Source organism: Oncorhynchus kisutch, unplaced genomic scaffold (genome assembly GCF_002021735.2).
Source record: "Oncorhynchus kisutch isolate 150728-3 unplaced genomic scaffold, Okis_V2 scaffold1337, whole genome shotgun sequence".
In the NCBI taxonomy this organism is placed as follows: Eukaryota; Metazoa; Chordata; class Actinopteri; order Salmoniformes; family Salmonidae; genus Oncorhynchus; species Oncorhynchus kisutch.
The window spans coordinates 61,846-85,238 of NW_022263282.1; the positions used below are offsets into that span (position 1 = coordinate 61,846).

Sequence of the window (23,393 nt, forward strand, 5' to 3'; positions counted from 1 at the left end):
GAGTCAGCAAGACAGCACAACACATATGGGAATGGCTAGGAGTTGGCAAGACAGCACATACAGATCTGGAACCAGGCTAGGAGTTGGCAAGACGGCACAAACAGATCTGGAACCAGGCTAGGAGTTGGCAAGACAGCACATACAGATCTGGAACCAGACTAGGAGTTGGCAAGATGGCATAAATAGATCTGGAAACCAGGCTAGGAGTTGGGAAGACAGCACAAACAGATCTGGAACCAGGCTAGGAGTTGGCAAGACAGCACAAACAGATCTGGGACCAGGCTAGGAGTTGGGAAGACAACACAAACAGATCTAGGACCAGGCTAGGAGTTGGGAAGACAGCACAAACATATTTGGGACCAGGCTAGGAGTTGGGAAGACAGCACAAACATATTTGGGACCAGGCTAGGAGTTGGCAAGACAGCACAAACATATTTGGGACCAGGCTAGGAGTTGGGAAGACAGCACAAACATATTTGGGACCAGGCTAGGAGTTGGGAAGACAACACAAACATATTTGGGACCAGGTTAGGAGTTGGGAAGACAGCACAAACAGATCTGAAACCAGGCTAGGAGTTGGGAAGACAGCACAAACAGATCTGTAACCTGGCTAGGAGTTGGGAAGACAGCACAAACAGATCTGGGATCAGGCTAGGAGTTGGGAAGAAAACAAAAACATATTTGGGACATGGCTAGGAGTTGGGAAGAAAGCACAAACATATTTGGGACCAGGCTAGGAGTTGGGAAGACAACACAAACATATTTGGGACCAGGCTAGGAGTTGGGAAGACAGCACAAACATATTTGGGACCAGGCTAGGAGTTGGGAAGACAACACAAGCATATTGGGACCAGGCTAGGAGTTGGGAAGACAACACAAACATATTTGGGACCAGGCTAGGAGTTGGGAAGACAGCAGAAACATATTTGGGACCAGGCTAGGAGTTGGGAAGACAGCACAAACATATTTGGGACCAGGCTAGGAGTTGGGAAGACAGCACAAACATATTTGGAACCAGGCTAGGAGTTGGGAAGACAACACAAACATATTTGGGACCAGGCTAGGAGTTGGGAGAAGGTACCTCGCTCATCTGTAGAAACAATAGTACGCAAGTATAAACACCATGGGACCACGCAATCGTCATTACGCTCAGGAAGGAGACGCGTTCTGGTCTCCTAGAGATGAACGTACTTTGGGTCGAAAAGTGCAAATCCATCCCAGAAAACAGCAAAGGGACCTTGTGAAGATGCTGGAGGAAACAGGTACAAATGGTCTATATCCAAGGGCAAACGAGTCCTATATCGAAAAGTGGGAAGCTCGCAAGCCAAAGGACACCATCCCAACCGTGAAGCACAGCATCATGTTGTGGTGTGCTTTGCTGCAGGAGGGTCTGGTGCACCACTAGAACACCTGGGAAGGACACTGCGGCAAATCGGTTTGCAATTTGAAGTGGTACATACGTGCGACAACCTACTATATTCATAGTGACAGGTTGCACAAGTACACAAGGAGCATGGACAATTTCCCTGACCGGGAATCGAACCCGGGCCGCAGCTGGGTGAGAGCTGAATCCTAACCACTAGACCACCAGGGAAGGGTACTAGAATGCAAATCGGTTCCCAGTGTGAGCTGGTACATATGTGCGATAACCTTCCATATTCATAGTGAGAGGTTGCACAAGTAAACATGCAGCAAAAGAGTAGTTCCCTGACCGGGAATCGAACCCGGCCCGCGGCGGGTGTGAGCGCCGAATCCTAACCACTAGACCACCAGGGAAGGGTACTAGAGTGAAAATCGTTTCCCAGTGTGAGCTGGTACATACAGTTGAAGTCGTAAGTTCCATCCACTTAGGCTGGAGTCATTAAAACCTGTTTTCAACCCCTCCACACATTTCTTGTTAACAAACTATAGTTTTGGCAGTCGGTTAGGACATCTACTTTGTGCATGACACAAGTATTTTTTCCAACAATTGTTTACAGACCGATTATTTCACTTATAATTCAGTGTATCACAAATCCAGTGGGTCAGAAGTTTACATACACTAAGTTGGCTGTGCCTTTAAACAGTTTGTAAAATTCCTGAAAATGATGTCATGGCTTTAGAAGCTCCTGATAGGCTAATTGACATCCTTTGAGTCAATTGGAGGTGTACCTGTAGATGTATTTCAAGGCCTACCTTCAAACTCAGTGCCTCTTTGCTTGACTCCATGGGAAAACCAAAGGAAATCAGCCAAGACCTCAGAAAAGAAAATGTAGACCTCCACAAGTCTGGTTCATCCTTGGGAGCAATTTCCAAACGCCTGAAGGTACACTCGCTCATCTGTAGAAACAATAGTACGCAAGTATAAACACCATGGGACCACGCAGGCGTCATACCGCTCAGGAAGGAGACGCGTTCTGTCTCCTAGAGATGAACGTACTTTGGGTCGAAAAGTGCAAAATCCATCCCAGAACAACAGCAAAGGACCTTGTGAAGATGCTGGAGGAGAAACGGTACAAAATGGTCTATATCCACAGGCAAACGAGTCCTATATCGAAAAGTGGGAAGCTCGCAAGCCAAAGGACACCATCCCAACCGTGAAGCACAGCATCATGTTTGTGGGTGTGCTTTGCTGCAGGAGGGTCTGGTGCACCACTAGAACACCTGGGAAGGGACACTGCAGGGCAAATCGGTTTGCAATTGAAGTGTGGTACATACGTGCGACAACCTACTATATCATAGTGACAGGTTGCACAGTACACAAGGAGCATGGACAATTTCCCTGACCGGGAATCGAACCCGGGCCGCAGCGGTGAGAGCGCTGAATCCTAACCATAGACCACCAGGGAAGGGTACTAGAATGCAAATCGGTTCCCAGTGTGAGCTGGTACATATGTGCGATAACCTTCCATATTCATAGTGAGAGGTTGCACAAGTAAACATGCAGCAAAGAGTAGTCCCTGACCGGGAATCGAACCGGGCCGCGGCGGTGAGAGCGCCGAATCCTAACCACTAGACCACCAGGGAAGGGTACTAGAGTGAAAATCGTTTCCCAGTGTGAGCTGGTACATACAGTTGAAGTCGTAAGTTTCCATCACTTAGGCTGGAGTCATTATTAAAACTGTTTGTCAACCCCTCCACACATTTCTTGTTACAAAACTATAGTTTTGGCAGTCGGTTAGGACATCTACTTTGTGCATGACACAGTAATTTTTCCAACAATTGTTTACAGACCGATTATTTCACTTATAATTCATGGTATCACAAATCCAGTGGGTCAGAAGTTTACATACACTAAGTTGGCTGTGCCTTTAAACAGTTGTAAAATTCCTGAAAATGATGTCATGGCTTTAGAAGCTTCCTTATAGGCTAATTGACATCCTTTGAGTCAATTGGAGGTGTACCTGTAGATGTATTTCAAGGCCTACCTCAAACTCAGTGCCTCTTTGCTTGACTCCATGGGAAAACCAAAGGAATCAGCCAAGACCTCAGAAAAGAAATGTAGACCTCCACAAGTCGGTTCATCCTTGGGAGCAATTTCCAAACGCCTGAAGGTACCTCGCTCATCTGTAGAAACAATAGTACGCAAGTATAAACACCATGGGACCACGCAGGCGTCATACCGCTCAGGAAGGAGAGACGCTTTCTGTCTCCTAGAGATGAACGTAATTTGGGTCGAAAAGTGCAAATCCATCCCAGAACAACAGCAAAGGACCTTGTGAAGATGCTGGAGGAAACAGGTACAAAATGGTCTATATCCACAGGCAAACGAGTCCTATATCGAAAAGTGGGAAGCTCGCAAGCCAAAGGACACCATCCCAACCGTGAAGCACAGCATCATGTTGTGGGTGTGCTTTGCTGCAGGAGGGTCTGGTGCACCACTAGAACACCTGGGAAGGACACTGCAGGGCAATCGGTTTGCAATTTGAAGTGTTGGTACATACGTGCGACAACCTACTATATTCATAGTGACAGGTTGCACCAGTACACAAGGAGCATGGACAATTTCCCTGCCGGGAATCGAACCGGGCCGCAGCGGTGAGAGCGCTGAATAATCCTAACCACTAGACCACCAGGGAAGGTACTAGAATGCAAATCGGTTCCCAGTGTGAGCTGGTACATATGTGCGATAACCTTCCATATTCATAGTGAGAGGTTGCACAAGTAAACATGCAGCAAAAGAGTAGTTCCCTGACCGGGAATCGAACCCGGGCCGCGGCGGTGTGAGAGCCGCGAATCCTAACCACTAGACCACCAGGGAAGGGTACTAGAGTGAAAATCGTTTCCCAGTGTGAGCTGGTACATACAGTTGAAGTCGTAAGTTTCCATCCACTTAGGTGGAGTCATTAAAACCTGTTTGTCAACCCCTCCACACATTTCTTGTTAACAAACTATAGTTTTGGCAGTCGGTTAGGACATCTACTTTGTGCATGACACAAGTAATTTTTCCAACAATTGTTTACAGACCGATTATTTCACTTATAATTCAGTGTATCACAAATCCAGTGGGTCAGAAGTTTACATACACTAAGTTGGCTGTGCCTTAAACAGTTTGTAAAATTCCTGAAAATGATGTCATGGCTTTAGAAGCTCCTTATAGGCTAATTGACATCCTTTGAGTCAATTGGAGGTGTACCTGTAGATGTATTTCAAGGCCTACCTTCAAACTCAGTGCCTCTTTGCTTGACTCCATGGGAAAACCAAAGGAAATCAGCCAAGACCTCAGAAAAGAAAATGTAGACCTCCACAAGTCTGGTTCATCCTTGGGGAGCAATTTCCAAACGCCTGAAGGTACCTCGCTCATCTGTAGAAACAATAGTACGCAAGTATAAACACCATGGGACCACGCAGGCGTCATACCGCTCAGGAGGAGACGCGTTCTGTCTCCTAGAGATGAACGTACTTTGGGTCGAAAAGTGCAAATCCATCCCAGAACAAACAGCAAAGGACCTTGGAAGATGCTGGAGGAAACAGGTACAAAATGGTCTATATCCACAGGCAAACGAGTCCTATATCGAAAAGTGGGAAGCTCGCAAGCCAAAGGACACCATCCCACCGTGAAGCACAGCATCATGTTGGGGGGTTTGCTGCAGGAGGGTCTGGTGCACCACTAGACACCTGGGAAGGACACTGCAGGGCAAATCGGTTTGCAATTTGAAGTGGTACATACGTGCGACAACCTACTATATTCATAGTGACAGGTTGCACAAGTACACAAGGAGCATGGACAATTTCCCTGACCGGGAATCGAACCCGGGCCGCAGCGGTGAGAGCGCTGAATCCTAACCACTAGACCACCAGGGAAGGGTACTAGAATGCAAATCGGTCCCAGTGTGTGAGCTGGTACATATGTGCGATAACCTTCCATATTCATAGTGAGAGGTTGCACAAGTAAACATGCAGCAAAAGAGTAGTTCCCTGACCGGAATCGAACCCGGGCCGCGGCGGTGGAGCGCCGAATCCTAACCACTAGACCACCAGGGAAGGGTACTAGAGTGAAATCGTTTCCCAGTGTGAGCTGGTACATACAGTTGAAGTCGTAAGTTTCCATCCACTTAGGCTGGAGTCATTCATTAAAACTGTTTGTCAACCCCTCCACACATTTCTTGTTAACAAACTATAGTTTTGGCAGTCGGTTAGACATCTACTTTGTGCATGACACAGTAATTTTTCCAACAATTGTTTACAGACCGATTATTTCACTTATAATTCAGTGTATCACAAATCCAGTGGGTCAGAAGTTTACATACACTAAGTTGGCTGTGCCTTTAAACAGTTTGTAAAATCCTGAAAATGATGTCATGGCTTTAGAAGCTTCGTATAGGCTAATTGACATCCTTTGAGTCAATTGGAGGTGTACCTGTAGATGTATTTCAAGGCCTACCTTCAAACTCAGTTGCCTCTTTGCTTGACTCCATGGGAAAACCAAAGGAAATCAGCCAAGACCTCAGAAAAGAAAATGTAGACCTCCACAAGTCTGGTTCATCCTTGGGAGCAATTTCCAAACGCCTGACTGAAGGTACCTCGCTCATCTGTAGAAACAATAGTACGCAAGTATAAACACCAACGTGGCACACAACCACTGCAACATCTGAGCAGGGGAACGCGACATAAGGCTGCGTGTAACTGGGCAGCTCAAATCTGATCTATTGGCAAAATAACTGACCTGATTTGTGTATCACTAGCTAGCCATGGCATAAGGGATTTATTTATGAGTGTAGTTAAAAAAATTAGAGAAGTGAATACCAGCGTGATGTCACAATCACCATTTATGACATGGTTTGGATCTGTGGAGGCTGCTGAGGGGAGGACGGCTCATAATAATTGCCGGAACAGAGCAAATGGAATGGCATCAAACACCTGGAAACAATGTGTTTGACACCATTCCACTGATTCCGCTCCAGACATTACCACCAGCCCGTTCTTCCCAATTAAAGGTGCCACCAACATCCTGTGGTTTGCATGGCTGACCATCTGTGGGCTATCACAGAGGTCACAGACAAATATCTGTGGCTTTATCTGGGGCAGGAAGTTCCCATAGAACCCGGTGAGCACGGACGTTGGGGTTGTCAATACACATGAAAACGTGAAATTAACCGAATCATTGTTACTGTCTGAATGAATTGTCATGTTTGGATTGTTTCTAGGGTTCATAAAGAGCTATGGATTTCTATATGTTTTATCATATTGTAAGTGGATTTATTGCTGCAGGGAAACTGTTATTTTGTTCATTTGGACGGCTGATAGTTCAAAGAGGAGTGACACAGAGGTGCGCGTCTATCATTTTAATTGAGTTGATTAGAATCTGAGTGTGTTGTTCCTCTCTATTGTTTTTATTAGCCAAAGTGCAAATAAATGTTGGTCGGTGAGTTTCCGTTTGAATTTGTATAAAAGGACTGTGAATTTGTTCACACTTTGAGAACTCGTTAGCAAGCTCCAGTTTTTTCTCGTAGATATTATTCTGAACTGAAGACGTGTGTAACCACTGAGAAGTCTGTAGTGTATCATGTATTTCATATCAAATCACATTTTATTGGTCACTTAATTCACGTGATTATCAATGTTATTACGCGTGTAGTAAATGCTTGTGCTTCTAGCTCCGACAGTGCAGTAATATCTAAACAAGTAACTACACAACATATACCCAATACACACACATCTAAGTTGGAATGAATTAAGAATAATGTTGTTATATAACTATACACATAGCACGTGCTTGAGTACCACCTTGACATCCCCGACCTGCTTGCCTCAATAGATTAATACTACAACATTGGTCGCCAGGATTAGATATTTCTAGTTCTTAGTAATTGAAAAACAGTGCAAGTTAAAAACATGTTCATTATAGTGGTCCTAAGTGGTGATGAGAGGCTATCTAGCTATATCTTCTAGAGACACACAGAGCCTGTGGAATTTATTCACATAACATTGGAGTCAGATTGATAAATGTAGTTTATTATTATATTCAACATAATTACTACAGCTATGATAATTAAAGTAAATGAATACCTACACTCAAAACAATCTTTAAGTGTGTTGTCAAACAGTCCATGGTTCATATCTCTCAGTTTTTCCATTTTTTGGTGATTGTATGAACAGTGGACTAATGAAAAACGTAATAGAATGTCGTTTTTGAGTGTAGCATTCCTTTAAGAGCACATGGGTCCTGTGTCGTTGAGTTGGGAGAGCATGGCGCTTGCAATGCTAGAGTTGTGGGTTCGATTCCCACGGGGGACCAGTATCACTACTGTATGGCTTTGGATAAGAGAGTCTGCTAAATGACATGGATGTACATTGGACATCTTACAGTGCTGTTGAAGGAAGGACTTTTCATTATGATCCCTCATTATTTTCTGTATCGCTTTGAGATGAGAAACGCTTTGTCTGTCTTTGTAGATGTGACGCTCCTCTAGACGCAACATGTTCCATGGCACCTCGGTGAGCTAATTGAAAACGCTCATTTGATCCCAGCTGTGGACTAATTGAGGTTTTTCATCAAGAGAGTGTTTTAATTATCCAAATACATGAAAACAACTCTACAGGAGCTGTTAAAAGGAGTGTTTACATTAACAACACGTAGGCTGAAGCTGTGTATGAAGATGTATTTGCTTAATTGGAATAACAGATGGAACTGAAGTGTCAAATTATCTTTTCAAAAGCAAACTCTACTATTACCCTGTTTTTTACTTTTAATCAGCTGATATTTTAGCCAATATCAAATAAAATCAAATGTTATTGGTCGGACACATATTTAGCAGATGTTATTGCGGGTGTAGCGAAATGCTTGTGCTTCTAGCTCCGACAGTGCAGTAATATCTAACAATACACAACAATACACACACAACTATAAGTAATAGAATTCATCATGAGAAGTGAATGTAATATTTTCTCTACATTGCTCCACAGAGGATTCACTGACAATGGAATAAGGACTCATGATACAATAGACCAGAATTCAATTCAAAGAATACTTTCAAGACTTGATCACAACATATATCTAGGAAAGCATCGATTTCACTTTGCACACGGCGAACATGAACTGGAGACTCTAATATCACATCATAATGGATTGGAAAAGAGATCCTTAAAAGTTCTGCTCTTCTAAACATCATCCTCTACCTTTGACCATCCAGACAGATAGACAACCACAGACTCCAACCACCCGGGTCTCTCTCTATCTAGAGGGGCGCTGTCATTCTCTGTACCCGACAGTGACGCGCTGGGGTCAGGTTTATTACTGTAGCCGCCCTGTCTCTGGTTCAGCAGCTCTGAATGCAGCAGACACGAGTCATGATTCACAGATCTGTGATCTCTGAGCTGTGAAGCTGAACAGGAGGTGAAGTCTGATGAATATGCTAATCAGCAAGCGACTGCCTCCGTCTCAGGCAGAATAGAGAGTCGCTTTAGTGTCCCAAAAGTATTATTCACCATTGCCCTCGGAGATTCAAAAATGCTTAAGCACTTGAGATGATTCACTGGAAGCTCGTTATGGTAGCTATGTATGGCTAACGGGAGATCTTCACTTAGTTATGCACTTGAGATGATTCACTGGAAGCTCGTTATGGTAGCTATGTATGGCTAATGGGAGATCTTCACTTAGTTATGCACTTGAGATGATTCACTGGAAGCTCGTTATGGTAGCTATGTATGGCTAACGGGAGATCTTCACTTAGTTATGCACTTGAGATGATTCACTGGAAGCTCGTTATGGTAGCTATGTATGGCTAACGGGAGATCTTCACTTAGTTATGCACTTGAGATGATTCACTGGAAGCTCGTTATGGTAGCTATGTATGGCTAATGGGAGATCTTCACTTAGTTATGCACTTGAGATGATTCACTGGAAGCTCGTTATGGTAGCTATGTATGGCTAATGGGAGATCTTCACTTAGTTATGCACTTGAGATGATTCACTGGAAGCTCGTTATGGTAGCTATGTATGGCTAATGGGAGATCTTCACTTAGTTATGCACTTGAGATGATTCACTGGAAGCTCGTTATGGTAGCTATGTATGGCTAACGGGAGATCTTCACTTAGTTATGCACTTGAGATGATTCACTGGAAGCTCTTTATGGTAGCTATGTATGGCTAACGGGAGATCTTCACTTAGTTAAGCACTTGAGATGATTCACTGGAAGCTCTTTATGGTAGCTATGTATGGCTAACGGGAGATCTTCACTTAGTTATGCACTTGAGATGATTCACTGGAAGCTCGTTATGGTAGCTATGTATGGCTAATGGGAGATCTTCACTTAGTTATGCATTTGACTTAAGTGGAAGTTAGGATTCGTCCCTATGAGATTAGAGGAACTTGTATTCTTCTGATGGCGGAACGTTTAACTTCTAGTGGAGGTTCTATTTGTGAATTTCAGAAAACCAACCATAACACAACCATCAGACAATTTATTTTGTCTCCATAGGACAATGAGGCCACTTGCCAGTTATTTTTGTCTTTGCCTGTCTGGCCTTTGCCGGCTTGCCTGCACTCACATAATTGCGTTGTGTGAGAAGTCATTATCAGCAAAGGGCACACGGGTCGCACGATTCAGAGCTTCAAGGGCTGTGAAGAGCTCTTGTGTGTCTGAAGAACTTCTGACGCTGTTGGAAAATGGCAGGCTGTCCCCCTTTCACCTCTGCCGTTTCACCATGGTGACACACCCCGTACCCTGCACCCTTTCCTAGGGTCCTGGTCTGGGCACATCAAACGGCCCGCGTACACCATTCCACGCTGCGGGCAGCCAGATCTCTTCTTCTCTTGGCTTTGGTGCTCATCTCTCAGAGCCCAGTAGTACTCTATAATAATCTCTGCTGGGTTGTTTTAGAGTACCATACTCATTAGTAGTCTAGGTGTAAATGTTGTCTGTGGAGCACGTCTGAGTGTTTGTACATGTTCATCCACACAAACAGACATTTGTCGGTTTTGGCCGAGGTGATAAAAGCAAAAGTCCCATGAAAGACAGACAAGGCCTTTGATAAAAGCAGAGAGACTTTCAACAGAAGCTCCACAAAGCAGAGAGACTTTCAACAGAAGCTCCACAAAGCAGAGAGACTTTCAACAGAAGCTCCACAAAGCAGAGAGACTTTCAACAGAAGCTCCACAAAGCAGAGAGACTTTCAACAGAAGCTCCACAAAGCAGAGAGACTTTCAACAGAAGCTCCACAAAGCAGAGAGACTTTCAACAGAAGCTCCACAAAGCAGAGAGACTTTCAACAGAAGCTCCACAAAGCAGAGAGACTTTCAACAGAAGCTCCACAAAGCCCTTGTGTTGAACGGAGGGTTTGTTAGTATGGTTGAAAGGGTTTTCTTAAGAAATACGGTGCTGGAAGCTTTCAGATGAGAAATGATCAAAACGGCGTATAACAAACATTGGCATGCAGCAGAACGGTTGTACTCTTATATAAATGTTTTGTGTTATGTTGAAGCCCGCCCCCCAAAACAATAAAAAAAAATTGAACTTCTATCTCTTGCATTGGACAAAATCTTATAAGTTTGGTACTGAAGCCTATTCCGAAATCTCTGTCTCAAAAATGAAATGTACTTTAGACAGATTCATGTCTGTGCACAACATAACAAAACACCCTGGCAATGTCAGTCAGACGACTTGAGATGTACTTTTCAGCTTCTGCACCTGCACCCACTCAACACCTTGGCATGGTCGTGGTAGATTCTATTAAGTTCCTCTTCTGTTGTTCTGCCAGGCTAATGGCACTGCAGGAGACGTGCCTCTAACTCTGAGAGTCTTTACACTGAGACTGTGGAGGAGAAAAGATTTCTTTGCATAACCACTATTAACAACCGTGGAATTGGGCAATCTCCATTTCCAGCAGAGTAGAGCGCCATTTGAAAAGACGTAAGATGCGGGGGCGAGTGTCGCCAATGTACATTTGAATGAGGGGTGTTCATCTTTCCATCTGAGTGCTAATGGTTCCCTGGCAGCTGGTAGACCAGCTAGAGGAAGACGTTCATGCAAGGCAAATATTTTTTTAGGTTATGTCCAGCTATGAGAGAACAATTGGTTTTCCATTATCGTTCACGTCTTCTGTAACACAAATACATGCACACACACACACACACACACAAACACAGACACACGAGCACACATGCACACACACACACAGAGCACACGAGCACACACACACACACACACACAGGCACACACGCACACACACACCAACAAACCACAGCGAACCTCAGTTCCTTACCCTGGTGTGCATTAATGCCCTTGTCCGCTACTGTTCTGTTTGACTCTCTTATTATGAGCACTTTATATAAGGGTTTTTCACTCATACTGCGGCCCTCTGAACACACGACATGGCATGAAGCGCCTGCCGTTACCTAGCAACCATTGTGTGAGGGAACATGGAAGAGTGGAAGGCATCTGTGAGGGTCCTACTTATCTGGGCAAAGCACCAGTGCGGATCACAGCTCCCTTTCCTCCTAACCAATGCTTAAAAGCTTAATTTCCTTCCCAGTCAGATGGATAGTGACTTGATTGAGGAGATTGGTCCTCCATTTTGGGGTTTCCTTTGTCCAGGTGACATGCATTAGTTGTCTTATTTCAATCATCAAATGTTCTATTTGTTTTGGTTTCACAGATCAGATCAATCTTGTGAACGAGCGAAAGTTTTGTTATATAGTATGTTGATCCAGAGATTAAACTGATTCCAAATAGTCCAACATGAAAGTCAGTTAGATATGAGTGTGCTATGAAATACTGTATGTAACTACATACAAGGCTGAAGTCTGCACATATAGAAGCTGGTAATCCAGTAGGACTGACTGATCACAAATGACATACATGGGAGTTTGATAACATTGGTTGAAGACTTACACAAATGCCACATCTACACAAGCAATAAGCTGTTCAGTACCTACACGTATGTAAAGGCACAGGAACAGGTAGCCAAGGGAGGTAAGTACAGCACAGCCTAACCCTAGTCTGGTCCTCGATATAGTTGTGTTGTATAGCCAACTCCTAATGCTGTTATGCCAAGCAATGATCACAAGAGTTGACAAGAAAGCACAAACAGAACTGGGACCAGGCTAGGAGTCAGCAAGACAGCACAACACATATGGGAATGGCTAGGAGTTGGCAAGACAGCACATACAGATCTGGAACCAGGCTAGGAGTTGGCAAGACGGCACAAACAGATCTGGAACCAGGCTAGGAGTTGGCAAGACAGCACATACAGATCTGGAACCAGACTAGGAGTTGGCAAGATGGCATAAATAGATCTGGAACCAGGCTAGGAGTTGGGAAGACAGCACAAACAGATCTGGAACCAGGCTAGGAGTTGGCAAGACAGCACAAACAGATCTGGGACCAGGCTAGGAGTTGGGAAGACAACACAAACAGATCTAGGACCAGGCTAGGAGTTGGGAAGACAGCACAAACATATTTGGGACCAGGCTAGGAGTTGGGAAGACAGCACAAACATATTTGGGACCAGGCTAGGAGTTGGCAAGACAGCACAAACATATTTGGGACCAGGCTAGGAGTTGGGAAGACAGCACAAACATATTTGGGACCAGGCTAGGAGTTGGGAAGACAACACAAACATATTTGGGACCAGGTTAGGAGTTGGGAAGACAGCACAAACAGATCTGAAACCAGGCTAGGAGTTGGGAAGACAGCACAAACAGATCTGTAACCTGGCTAGGAGTTGGGAAGACAGCACAAACAGATCTGGGATCAGGCTAGGAGTTGGGAAGAAAACAAAAACATATTTGGGACATGGCTAGGAGTTGGGAAGAAAGCACAAACATATTTGGGACCAGGCTAGGAGTTGGGAAGACAACACAAACATATTTGGGACCAGGCTAGGAGTTGGGAAGACAGCACAAACATATTTGGGACCAGGCTAGGAGTTGGGAAGACAACACAAGCATATTTGGGACCAGGCTAGGAGTTGGGAAGACAACACAAACATATTTGGGACCAGGCTAGGAGTTGGGAAGACAGCAGAAACATATTTGGGACCAGGCTAGGAGTTGGGAAGACAGCACAAACATATTTGGGACCAGGCTAGGAGTTGGGAAGACAGCACAAACATATTTGGAACCAGGCTAGGAGTTGGGAAGACAACACAAACATATTTGGGACCAGGCTAGGAGTTGGGAAGACAGCACAAACATATTTGGGACCAGGCTAGGAGTTGGGAAGACAGCACAAACATATTTGGGACCAGGCTAGGAGTTGGGAAGACAGCACACACATATTTGGGACCAGGCTAGGAGTTGGGAGGACAGCACAAACAGATCTGGGACCAGGCTAGGAGTTGGGAAGACAACACAAACAGATCTGGGACCAGGCTTTGCCAAATAAAAATATGTTTTTTTGTTATTTTCTTTCCTCCCCCCAGTTTCCAGTTGGAGCAGTGGAGTGTTGATGGAGCTGGGTCTCCGGGGAGAACATTATGGGTCATATGTCACTAGAGTTTCCATTTAAAGTCTAGCTTGACCTTTGTGAAGACTGTTTTTCCTATCAGCTAGTGAATATTGTTAGTAAGAGTGTGGTAAATTATCTATAAAAAGACCCACAGGCTTATTCTCAGAATAACCAATGTGTGTCAATGACAATATTATCATCATTAAAGGTCTTGTTTTTGTATAGTTGTGACCCTGACAGTTCATAGCTGTCCTGAATTTTTTTATTTATTTATTTATTTATTTATTAAATTTTACCTTTATTTAACCAGGCAAGTCAGTTAAGAACACATTCTTATTTTCAATGACGGCCTAGGAACAGTGGGACAGAACGACAGATTCTGCCTGAACGACAGATTTGTACCTTGTCAGCTCAGGGGTTTGAACTTGCAACCTTCCGGTTACTAGTCCAACGCTCTAACCACTACGCTACGCTGCCGCCCCATGAGCTATAGGATCTGTTTTTATGAAGCCTGCAAGGGATGAAATCATCAGGTCAAAACGATTGGCTTACTTGATTGAGGGGAAAGCTTGGAGATTCTGACTTTGTCGTCAGTCTCGGCCTATGCTATTGATGAAGGGTCAATGAGTTCAATAGACTATTGAGCTGTGTTTGAATCACAGGAGGTTGGTGGCAACTTAATAGGGGAGGCTCATGGTAATGGCTGGAGTGGAATAAGTGGAATGGTATCAAACATGGATTCTATGTGTTTGATGCCATCCCATTAGCTCTGTTCCAGACATATAATGAGCCGTCCTCCCTTCAGCAGCCTCCATTGGTTTGCATATTGTTAGAATGTCCCATACTGCCATCCCATATTAGAGTTCAGAACAAAGAAAAAGTGACAGACACAGCGATTCCAATATATCGTACATCAATTATCCCAATCTTTCCTACAGTTGCAAAATTGTCAAAGACTCCAGCCTCACTAGTCATAGACTGTTCTCTCTGCTACCACATGGCAAGCAGCACTGGGGTGCCAAGTCCAGGTCCAAGAGGCTTCTAAACAGCTTTCACCCCCAAGCCATTTGACTACTGAACATCTAATCAAATGGCTTCCCAGACTATTTGCATTGCCCTCCCCTCCCCCTCTTTTACTCCGCTGCTACTCTCTGTTGTTGTCATCTATGCATAGTCACTTCAATAACTCTATCTATATACTACCTCAACTAACCGGTGCCCCCGCACATTGACTCTATACCAGTATCCCCCTGTATATAGTCTCATTATTGTTATTTTACTGCTGCTCTTTAATTACTTGTTACTTTTATTTCTTATCCATATTTTTTTTTAACTGCATTGTTGGTCAGGGGCTCGCAAGTCAGCATTTCACTGTAAGGTCTATATACCTGTTGTATTCGGTGCATGTGACTAGTAAAATTTGATTTGATTTGATTTGATTTGATTTGATTAGAAAATTCCTGGTTTTCAACAATCCTGGTCAGAGGATTCTGGATTTCCTGCTGATTGCTTCCTCTTCCACCCGGGATTTCTGGAAAACCTGGGAGTTTGGCAAAGTCACTGGAATGGTGCAACCCTAATCTTTCCGCATTTAGGAAAATGTCAGCAACTGAAATTGCGAACACTGGCTTGAACTTAATGGGGGCTCCTGAGTGGAGCAGCAGTCTAAGGCAATGCGTCTCAGAACAGACACCCTGGTTCAAATCCAGGCTGTATCACAACTAGCTGGGATTGGGAGTCCCATAGGGTGGCGCACAATTGGCCCAGTGTCGTCCGGGTTTGGCCGGTATAGGCTGTCATTGTAAATAAGAATTTGTTCTAAACTGACTTGCCTTGTTAAATCAATTATAGGCAGAGGCTTCTCATCCATGATGTTAATTTGGGCTGTTTGAATTACCATCTGCAGCCACTATTTACTAGAGTGATTACATTTGAGCGACAAGTGGCATCCTCCCCTGTTCAATTTGGAACATAGCCTCTCAACCACATGCAATTCATATTTAATTATCCATATAAATGAGTTAAGGGAATGGAGGGTGAAAAAGAGTGCAACCATGTGGTGGTCTCCAATAGAGGTGCCAGATTAAATATATAGGTACAACTGTCCCAGAGTCCCGGTAACAGGGCTAATAATGACCAGAAGGAGACAGGGAAACAGTCCCCATTTTATTTCCCCACACCAAACAGGCACACACGCAAACTGGAATAGGGGAGCAAACTAGTGATAGTGTCACGCCTGCTCCCGCCAGGCTCCCCGTCATTACGCACTCCTGCCACCATCATTACGCACACTTGCCTTCACGTCCCAGGGCCAGAGAGAGGGTTTGAGTGAGGGTTCTGAGTAGTACTCATGGACAACTGTAAGGGTTTTCTACAGAGGGCCTGTAGCATTTTGCGTCACACCACTCTCCATTTTAACACAAGGGAAGTCTGAGGACAGAGGAATACAAAGTGGTGCTCTCCACTGTTACAGAGCAAATGTCCGGCAATCTGGTAACACTTCCTGGGATATGTTTTGGGATAGATAAGGAGCACACGGTCACACGTAAAATTAACAAAGCACTGTTGCTCCGGACAAAGCAGGGTTGGGCCCGAGCATCAGTCATTTCCTTGAGAGGTGCAGTGTGAGACAGATTGATCCAAATGATAGATCCCTAACCAGACTGTTTTTGTGCTATCTGCCTGGTCTTCTCCTCCATTGGTTCTGATGGAGATACATTCTGTAGTGTTATAGAGCTGTGAACGTGATACCTATGTGATACAGGCGTCCAATGGAGGTTGTGCAGAACCTGGTGCAGAGTAACTGACCAGTGGTCAGACAATCCCCACAGATATGTATTCTAATGGAGGTTGTGCAGAACCTGGTGCAGAGTAACTGACCAGCGGTCAGACAATCCCCACATACATGTATTCCAATGGAGGCTGGTGGGTGGAGCTAAATGAAACAGAGTAAAACATGTGGATTCAATATGTTTGATGTGTTTCATACCATTCCACTATTCCATTCCAACCATTACAATAAACCCGTCCTCCTATAGCTCCTCCCACCAGCCTCCATTGGAATACATATCTGTGGTGATTTTCTGACCGCTGGTCAGTTACTATCTACAGGTCTGCTATCTTATAGTGTATTCCAGGTTTAAAAAGGTTTCTAAAGTTTTAATTACCACTTTAAAATGTCTTGTATCACCACTACAAAAGACTAGACTTCTATTAACCACTACAAAAAGGTACATTCATTATAATCCACACAATAATTTGCATTTCTCAGTAGCTGCAGGGTCAAATTAAGATCCTACATCTGTATCATAAGGATCCATATGCAGGGCAGAGGCATTCTGCTGGAAACAAGCAGACATGTGGTCATGATTATTCCAGTCTTGTCAATGTGGAAATGTAGGAGTAGATCCTGTCACCATCTTAACAGATGAGCTACCCAGTGATGCCGCACACTGCAGACTAAAACCTGGTGAGGAGCAGGAATATGCATAGTAGCCACAGGGGTTAGCATGGAGTGTGTGTTTCACGACCATCTGTTGCCTTCATCTGCTGTGAACCTCTCACTTATCACTTAATAGCACAATCATACAAGGCAGGGCACTACAGGCCTTAGTTATGTCACACCTTGACTACTGTTCAGTCGTGTGGTCAGGTGCCACAAAAAAGGACTTAGGAAAATTGCAATTGGCTCAGAACAGGGCAGCACGGCTGGTCCTTGGATGTACACAGAGCGCTAATATTAATAATATGCATGTTTTAAATGTTTTTTAAATGTGTTCTCAACAGGTAGGCCAGTTGAGAACAAGTTCTCATTTACATCTGCGACCTGGCCAAGATAAAGCAAAGCAGTGCGACACAAACAACACAGAGTTACACATGGAATAAACAAACATACAGTCAATAACACAATAGAAAAAAATATATGTACATTGTGTGCAAATGAGGTAAGATAAGGGAGGTAAAGGCAATAAATAGGCCATAGCGGCGAAATAATTACTTATTGTCAATCTCTCATGGCTGAAAGTGGAGGAGAGATTGACTTCATCACTGCTTTTATTTAAGAGAGGTAATGACATGTTGAATGCACCGAGCTGTCTGTCTAAACTACTGGCACACAGCTCAGAAACCCATGCATACCCCACAAGACATGCCACAGAGGTCCATTCACAGTCCCCAAGTCCAGAACAGACTATGGGAGGCACACAGTACTACATAGAGCCACGACAAAATGGAACTCTATTTCACATCAAGAAACTGACACAAGCAGTAAAATTAGATTTAAAAAACCCATTAAAAAACACCTTATGGAACAGCGGGGACTGTGAAGCAACAAACATTGGCACAGACACATGCATACACACACACACACACACACACACACACATACTCTGACAGACATATGTACACTAACACACACACACAATAACATACGCACTATAAATACACATGGATTTCGTACTGCAGATATGTGGCAGTGGTGGAGTAGGAGCCTGAGGGCACACAGTGTGCTGTGAAATCTGTGAATATATTGTAATCTTTTAAAATTGTATAAACTGCCTTAATTTTGCTGGACACCAGGAAGAGAAGATCCGTAATAAATACAGGTATAAATCACTGGTGTCATGACGTGGCCCTGAATGTTCTTTCCCCCTGTTGTGTTAATGGCCTTAGTTTTATTTTATTTTCATAATAACTGAGGACAAACCACCCTTCCCCCAAAAAAATTAATTCAGCCTACCACTATTTTCGATGGCTATCACTTTTATTATAAGGCTAAGTCCTCCCCGATTGCAGTTCCATGGGCATCCACTAGATGTCAACAGTCTTTAGAAAGAGTTTCAGACTGGTTTTTGGAAAAAAGGTGGCTTCCCTTTTGGCTGTAGTGTTTCCAAGCGTGTGGAAGAAAGCACGGTCTTTGGTATTTTTCTCCGGTAAAGACAATAACGATTCTCCCTCTTAAATGTTATCGTTTATTTACGTATTAGGGTACCTAAGGTTTGATTATAAACGTTGTTTGACGTTTATTAGTAAGGTTTGGGATTCATTTTGTATGCATTTTGATGGAGGGAAACTGGGTGGATTATTGACTGAAGCGTGCCAGCTAAACTGAGCTTTTATGGATATAAAGAAGGACATTATCGAACAAAAGGACCATTTGTGATGTAACTGGGACCTTGTGGAGTGCCAACAGAAGAAGATCATCAAAGGTAAGGCATTTTTTAAATCGCTATTTCTGACTTTCGTGTCGCAACTGCCTGGTTAAAATATGTTTTTCATGTGTTTGTATGCTGGCGCTGTCCTCAGATAATCGCATGGTTTGCTTTCGCCGTAAAACCTTTTTGAAATCTGACACAGCGGCTGGATTAACAAGAAGTTAAGCTTTATTTTAATGTATTAAACTTGTGATTTTATGAAAGTTAAATATTTATAATACTGTAGTTTGAATTTCGTGCTCTGCAATTTCACCGGATGTTGGCCAGGTAAGACGCTACCGTCCCACCTGCCTATAAGAAGTTATCTAAGTCATTGGCTCGCCCCCATGAGCACAGACATCGATCTGGTGTGATGGGACAGCCCTTTTCTACTGTTATGAATATAATCCCCACCTGAAGAAATTCCCTTGAGACCATGCCTACCTTGGTCAGCTGAGGGAGCTAAAGGTTTGAGTAGAGACCACAAGAATTTCAGTGTAAGCTAAGGTTGTAATGGTTGTTGAAACTCTGAGATCATCGATTCTGACAGAATAAGAGCAACTCTTCGACACTAATTACTAGTCTGCAGCGAGGAATTATGTACCATTGAATGCGAGACTGACAACCGCCAAACATCTATTCTATAAGAACATTTCTGAATGGGACTCTGAAGTATCCATCCTAACCACAAAAGACTTCATGGGAGAGAGAGAGACTTAACTTTCCAACAGAAAGATGGACGATTCCAACAGAGATCACGACGACACACTGAGCATAAATATATATATTGATTGCAATTATTCCCGAGTGAGTGAGCGTTCATGTGCAAAGGATTAGCATTTCAATCATAATAATTATCAACTGTGTAGGGACTTTTGTCATTCGCACCCTTCTCAGTCCACACCCACTTCCCTTTGTCCACCAAGCCGCCATATCGACTTATTCCACTAGGGCACATGCCCTATCATTTCTTTGTAACCATATCTACTGTTTGTTTGTTATGTATTTTTGTGATTATTTAGTTAGTTAGTAAATAAATGATTAAGACAACTGATATATGGATAATTCATAGTGAAGGCTGGGTTTGTGCATTTAACCAACAACTTACGACGTTTGGAATGAGACTAACGTGAGGTAAAGAATAATTCCTTAATTAGAAGACTAATTGATCAGATATTAAAATATCTGAAAAGTTATATTAGGAAAATTATAACTTTGTAATCTGAAGATTTTCCTTGGTGCCCTGACTTCCTAGTTAATTACATTTACATGATTAGTTTAATCACGTAATACTAATTACAGAGAATTGATTTGAAAAAATAACAGTCTTTACTTTTAATGATGCAAGAAACGACACTAGGTATTGTGGAAGTAGAAGGAAAGCACATTCAGAACTAGTGTAAATATACTACGATCCTCTGTGTATCATGGTCAGAGCTAGTGTAAATATATTACCATCTTCTCTGATGATCACTGTCAGAGCTAGTGTAAATATACTACCATTCTCTCTGTGGATCATGGTCAGAGCTAGTGTAAATATATTACCATCTTCTCTGATGATCACTGTCAGAGCTAGTGTAAATATACTACCATTCTCTCTGTGGATCATGGTCAGAGCTAGTGTAAATATACTACCAGCCTCTATGTGGATTATTGTCAGAGCTAGTGTAAATATACTACAATCCTCTCTGTGGATCACGGTCAGAGGTAGTGTAAATATACTACCATCCTCTCTGTGGATCATGGTCAGAGCTAGTGTAAATATACCACCATCCTCTCTGATGATCACTGTCAGAGCTAGTGTAAATACGTTACCATCCTCTCTGTGGATCATGGTCAGAGCTAGTGTAAATATACTACTATCCTCTCTGTGGATCGTGGTCAGAGCTAGTGTAAATATTATACAATCCCCTCTGTGGATCACAACCTCACCACTATCTGATCAAGAGGCTGAGGATGTCCTAAAATGGATGCCACATCCATGGTAGTGCCTGTCTTTGTTCCCTACAATGGTTCCCTGTGTGCATGTGGTCTGGATTACCTGTAAGGCTGGCGAAAGATATTGAAAAAAATAACCTGAGAAGTCTGTACGGTGCACTATCTGAACCCTCTCTGAACCCTAGCCATCCCCTCTGAGGACAGATGGAAAATAAATGGCAGACTGGAGGCAGAAGATCCTCCAGTCTGAATCCCCCTGGAATGAAATAGACGGTGTTGTGTGAATCCCTCTGGAATGAAATAGACGGTGTTGTGTGAATACCTCTGGAATGAAATAGACGGTGTTGTGTGAATCCCTCTGGAATGAAATAGACGGTGTTGTGTGAATCCCTCTGGAATGAAATAGACAGTGTTGTGTGAATCCCTCTGGAATGAAATAGACAGTGTTGTGTGAATCCCTCTGGAATGAAATAGACAGTGTTGTGTGAATCCCTCTGGAATGAAATAGACGGTGTTGTGTGAATCCCTCTGGAATGAAATAGACGGTGTTGTGTGAATCCCTCTGGAATGAAATAGAAGGTGTTGTGTGAATCCCTCTGCTCGATAGTTTAATGAAATACTGTACCCTCTGTTATGTGAATGAAATAGACAGTATTATATGAATGACAAATTTCCAGCATCTTTACTTACACAGTTTAATCCAATGGCATTGAAAGTAGTGTAGACACGATTGTTAACTAACTGCAAACAATTTTAGCTAGCAAGCTTAATCATCTTGGCTAACTGTGGGGCAAAACCATTATCTTTTTACCATTAATTAGCCACTGCAAATGCATTTACTAGCAATCCCAACGCTCTCTCCAAAACAGAAAGATGTCTATAGTAATTTTTGCTTTTTGACATTCTATTACGTCTCCACATTCCAAGTGTATTGGGTTGGTTTGCCAGCCACAGATTTTGAAAATGTGGCAGGTTCCTGTAATGCCAATTAGTGTCCACTGACAAATAGTATCCATCCCCTGTGTTACAATGGTCTCCAACAAGGTCACACAAGGAGATGAAATGCTTTTGTTTCAGTTTTTTGGGATAGTGGTTGTATAAGGAAATGAACAGTTTCAGCAACCAGAAAAATACATATTTATCTGGTTATATAATTGATGACATCCAACATCTCACATCTTTCCCATGACGTCTTGATCTTGTCATGGAAAATGTCTTTACTTCGACTGACCAGTTGGAATCTGGTTACATGACGTCTTCTCAACCAGAGAAACGTACAGAAAATGGTGCCACTTTTGTCTGCTGGTCTGTCTCTTGACAGTTACTCCAACATTTTCTTCTTGTTCTTAGTTTTGTTTTGGCTCCTGCTCCTGGCTCTCCTTCTCTTTACTCTTCTTCTTATGTACTCTCTCCATCCAAGGTCACTCTACTTGTGGGCCTCTAGTTTCCTCCTGAAATGGATTTCGGATGTGATCAACCTCGTATCAAAATCAGCTCGCTCCTCTCCTATCTAGCAGCATCCTGTTTTATTCATGAGCGCCAGCCAGTCTCTCTCTCTCACTCAGTCTTTTTCAGGGACCAGTCAGAGACAGAGCTTAGAAACACTCACTTATTTCTTACCATCTTCCCCGCTGTGTCCAAGAGCCATGACAACCTGTAGAGATGTTGTAATGGATTTCTTCCGTCGAAGGAGAGGAGGACCAAAATGCAGCATTGTTAGAGTTCATGTTATTTAATAAGAGAAACTCAACATGAACACAAAACAAAACAATAAATGTGGCAAAACCCGGAACAGTCCTATCTGGTGCAGAAAACACAAAGACAGGAAACAACCACCCACAAAACCCAACACAAAACAAGCTACCTAATTATGGTTCCCAATCAGAGACAATGACTAACACCTCCCTCTGATTGAGAACCATATTAGGCCAAACATAGAAATAGACAAACTAGACACACAACATAGAATGCCCACCCAGCTCACGTCCTGACCAACACTAAAACAAGGAAAACACATAAGAACTATGGTCAGAACGTGACAGATGTCAATGGAGGCTGTGAACTGTCTGTCCTTTCTACAACAGTTGTCCTTTCTATGCCAGTAAGTAGTCCTCCATAACAGTGTTTGTCAGTGTTTATTTGCCGTCATTCACATTTAACATATTTCATCTTTCAGGAAAATACAAAGTAATTATATTTTCACCCAAAATTCGCACACTCCATGATCTCCCTGCAATTCACATAATGGGTATTTACATAGCCATCTGAGGTGTGGGCTCACAGTGGAACAGTTGTTTGTCTATGTGGAACATGTTGGAATGCAGAGAATAGCATGGCTGAGGTGTGAGTCTACAGCCACATAGCGTGATGAACTAGTTCGCCTTAGGATTAGCA

At 43.2% G+C, this 23,393-nt stretch overlaps 1 long non-coding RNA gene and 4 other non-coding genes across 5 annotated transcripts; all 5 read right to left on the bottom strand.

Moving 5' to 3' along the window:
• Positions 1–2,757: 2,757 nt before the first annotated feature.
• Positions 2,758–2,828, bottom strand: trnae-cuc (transfer RNA glutamic acid (anticodon CUC)). Its single transcript has one exon. It is a non-coding gene; the product is annotated as a tRNA-Glu (tRNA).
• Positions 2,829–2,935: 107 nt separating this feature from the next.
• trnae-cuc (transfer RNA glutamic acid (anticodon CUC)) lies at positions 2,936–3,006 on the bottom strand. The gene has a single exon. It is a non-coding gene; the product is annotated as a tRNA-Glu (tRNA).
• A 1,160-nt stretch (positions 3,007–4,166) lies between these two features.
• trnae-cuc (transfer RNA glutamic acid (anticodon CUC)) lies at positions 4,167–4,240 on the bottom strand. The gene has a single exon. It is a non-coding gene; the product is annotated as a tRNA-Glu (tRNA).
• A 971-nt stretch (positions 4,241–5,211) lies between these two features.
• Positions 5,212–5,283, bottom strand: trnae-cuc (transfer RNA glutamic acid (anticodon CUC)). The gene has a single exon. It is a non-coding gene; the product is annotated as a tRNA-Glu (tRNA).
• Positions 5,284–21,653: 16,370 nt separating this feature from the next.
• Positions 21,654–22,847, bottom strand: LOC116366024 (uncharacterized). The gene is made up of 2 exons (XR_004208231.1): positions 22,620–22,847; positions 21,654–22,450 (listed from the first exon to the last, which is right to left on the bottom strand). It is a non-coding gene; the product is annotated as an uncharacterized LOC116366024 (long non-coding RNA).
• Between the last annotated feature and the right edge of the window lie 546 nt (positions 22,848–23,393).